At 46.8% G+C, this 3833-nt stretch overlaps 1 pseudogene; it reads left to right on the top strand.

The window, feature by feature from the left end:
* The first annotated feature begins 2822 nt into the window (after positions 1 to 2822).
* On the top strand, positions 2823 to 3448 carry LOC125156361 (40S ribosomal protein S15-like; annotated as a pseudogene).
* The last annotated feature ends 385 nt before the right edge of the window (positions 3449 to 3833 follow it).

The following is a 3833-nucleotide window of genomic DNA, read 5'->3' on the forward strand; positions in this document are numbered from 1 at the left end:
ACTGAGCCACCCAGGCGCCCCACCCCGTCTGGATTTTAACTATTGTGCTGTTTGCTTGAGTTCTCTAAGCCTTGCTTTCCCCGTCACTAAAAATGGGGACAACAATGCTACCTATCTCACGGGATTGAGAACCAAGTAAGATAACGTATAGAAGGCGCTTAACACAGAGCCTGGCCCACGGTAGGCAATCATTTGAGTTGTGCTGCCATTTTTACTGCCATTGTGGAATTTTAATTACCCCCACCTCGCCTCTCTTTCTGGCTGCGTGCACGGATCTAGGTGCGTTTTCTCCTTCTTTGGCCCCATGTGAAGACAGGTGTAGTGAATGTATTACTAGAGTCCTGTCATCCAATAGCCCAAAAGTGGATGCTATGGACTGCTCCTGTGCACGACAGCAAAATTATTCAGGCTCACAGTCCCTTGGGATTTCTTTAATTTTTTTTTTTTTTTTTTTTTTTTGCGCTTTGGCCTTGGTTGCAAGCTCTATTGGACATACACGTAGGACCTGCCATCGTCAGCTGTAGGGCTAAGCTGAGTCGAGGTGATGCCATATGCTCAGCAGGTCAGGTTGCATTGACACTATTCCAGGGGTATAGCCCAAGAAGATCCACGGGCCTCTTTCCACGCCAACCTGAGCTCTGTTGCTCTCTGAGAAACACATGCTCGTCAGAGCAACTGATGTCAGAGAACACGGGGACCCGATTTGATGGACACCGTCTATAGCACAAATACCTCCAGGTGCTCCACCCCAAATACCTAGACACACAGCCATCACGTCCATTACTTTCTAATGATCCCCAGTGGCCACGTGAGAGATGATCTATCACTCCTCAAACATAATTAAATACTCAGGAGAATCCCACTGTGCCCTCCCACCTCCCAGCTTCGCCCCTGCTTTGCCTCAGTTCCCCAGCTTCCTGAGGCCAGCGTCATCTGGACAGGCAGGCATGTGGGAGTTACCCCAAGAGCTATCAACCGAATTCTGCCCAGTATCTGTGTTCCATGTGGATGTCTCCCATTCTCTCTCTCCAGCCAACAAGATGGGTTCAGGGGCTGCAGCGGTTCACTTTTTATCTCTGCGTCCCTGTCCCCATCTCTCATCCTCCGCTCTACTTGGTGCCTGGAACTTAGTATGTGCTCCGTAAATGTTGAATCGGAGTAGGAGTATGAAAGCAAGGAAGCAAAGGAATGCAGTATTTTGCGGAGAAAATGTTAAAGGAGAAGTAAACCCTAGAGACCTTTACGTTGAGCCCCAACAGGGAACAGTCAGGGAGACAGAGGCTGTGGCTCCCCCTAAGACGTGATAAGCCTCAGCAGCAGGACCAGAGTCCAGGTGTCCCCCCTCTCGCTGTGCTGCCGTGCTGCCTCTTATTTCCTTCCTCAGTCTTCATCTACCGTTCTTCTCAGAGAGACTCCAGGAGTCTGCAGGGCTCTCTGTCAAATCCACCTCTCCCTGAAGTCACTAGTTCATTAACTACAGTATAACTTAGCCTGGCCTTATTACAAAACCAAATCAATAAGTATTGATTGAATGTCTACTACGTCGACAGCCAGGTGAGAATGAGGGAAGGCAGGAAGCAAAGAAGAGAGAAGCTGTGTGCAGCTTCTCTGTCTTATTAATGATCAGTCTGACACCCCCGTGCACATTTGAAACACAGTCCTGTGAAGGCAGCAGGCATGCTTGTGGGCTTTCGGCTAGGAAAGATAAGGTGGGGAGGTCTCCGCTGCCTCTAGAGAAAGCCCCTTTCCCCCTCAGGCAAGAGGGAGAGGAGAATGTTGTGTAAATAATGAGACCCAAACTACACCCTGTTCATGTACCAGGATTCCAAGAATGATTAAACCGGACTATAGCTCCAGGATAAACAGAAATTTAACATTGCAATTGCCCGTGCACTTTCTCTCCATGTCTGTCTGTCCCTCTCTGTCACACACGCGTGCACACACACAATGTGAACATCTGCTACCTCCTCATTGGTCCATAAGGGAGGCAGTTTAGTTTGATGGAAAGGTAACACTGGGTGCACTTAAAACACTTGACTGCTGGCCCTGCTCAGGCTCGTTCACTGGGATCCTGGCTTCCTCATTGCTCCAGGCCCCTACTTGTCCATTTTTAAAAAGTATAATGCTAATCTCATTATTTATTTGTTTTACAAGGATAGCTTCATGGATGTAACAATCCTTACAAGCCGAACTGCTGTATGCCCCGCACAGCTGAAGTATTCTTTGAAAGTTGACTATAGACTTCAAGTGGCTGATGGGACAAGTGCCCTTATAAAGAGGAAGCACCAGAGAGCTCACTGACTGTCTCTCTCTCTCTCTCTCTCCCCCATTTGAGGACACAGTGAAAAGGCAGCAGTCTGCAAGAGGGCTCTCACCAAAGCCAAATGGGCTGGCACTTTGACCTTGGACTTCACAGCTTCCAGAATGGTGAGAAAAGAAATTTCTGTAGTTCAATCTACCCAGTCTATGGTGTTTTCTTATGGCAGCCACAAAACGAATCTCAATAAATTAAAAAGGAGAGAAACAACACAAAGTATGTTCTCTGATCACGATGGAATAAAATTAGAAATCAATAGCAGGAAAAAATTGGGGCAACTCACAAATATGTGGAAATTAAACACTACACTTCTATATAACCAATGGATCAAAGAAGAAATCAAAAGGGAAATCAAAAAAATGCTTTCAGGTGGAGTGCCTGGCTGGCTCCATTGGAGGAGCGTGCAACTCTTCATCTCGGGGTCCTGAGTTCCAGCCCCACGACAGGTGTAGAGATTACTTAAATAAGTAAAACTTAAAAAAAAATAATTTGAGGTGAATGAAAATGAGCACACAACATATCAAAATGTATAGAACTCAGCTATCACGGTGCTTAAAGGGAAATTCATAGCTGTGGCTGCTTGTAATTAAGGAGAAAGATCTCAAACCAATAACCTGATCTTCCATCCCGAGATACTGCAAAAGGAATAAACTAAACCTAAAATGAGCAGAAGGAGGGAAATAGTGATTAAAATGGGAATTTAGGAAGAGCCGACAAGATGGCACAAGTAGAGCAGGGGAAGCGCACCTTCCGCAAGCTCACCTACCCGGGCAGACCTGAACCAGCTGCTGGACACGTCCTACAAGCAGTTGATGCGGTGCCCAAAAGACACGAGGCTCAGCCCAGGTCTGTGGAGGACGCAGCACTCCCTACTGAAGCTCCCGTGCAAGGTCAAGAAAGAGGCTTCCCACATAGGGAAGCTGGAGGTGGTTAAGATGCATGTTCCATCATGCCCAAGATGGTGGGCAGCATGGTGGATGTCTACAATGGCAAGATCTTCAACTAGGTAGAAATCAAGTCCCAGACGATTGGCCACTACACGGATGAGTTCTCCATCATCCACAAGCCTGTGAGGCCTGGCCGACCCGTCGTCGGGGCCACCTACTTCTCAGCTTTATCCCTCTCAAGTAGCCTGTTTCACCAATAAATTTTTTCTATCTTCTTAATTTCATTTATTTTGAGAGAGAGACAGAGAGATCAAGAGGGGGAGGGGCAGAGAGAGTGGGAGAGAGAGAATCCCAAGCAGGCTCTGCACTGTCAGCATGGAGCCCGATGTGGGGCTCCAACTCACAAACCATGAAATCATGACCTGAGCCAAAACCAAGAGTCAGACACTTACCCGACTGAGCCACCCAGGCACCCCACAGGCTGTTCCACCAATAAAGGCACAGACTTCTCTAAAATAAAAAATAAAATAAAATAAAAAATAAATAAAAATCATTATTTTAAAACTTTTTTTTATTTTTATTTTTGAGAGACAGAGACAGAGCATGAGCAGGGCAGGAGCAGAGAGAAG

This window comes from Prionailurus viverrinus, chromosome F2 (assembly GCF_022837055.1).
Source record: "Prionailurus viverrinus isolate Anna chromosome F2, UM_Priviv_1.0, whole genome shotgun sequence".
NCBI classification, from domain to species: Eukaryota; Metazoa; Chordata; class Mammalia; order Carnivora; family Felidae; genus Prionailurus; species Prionailurus viverrinus.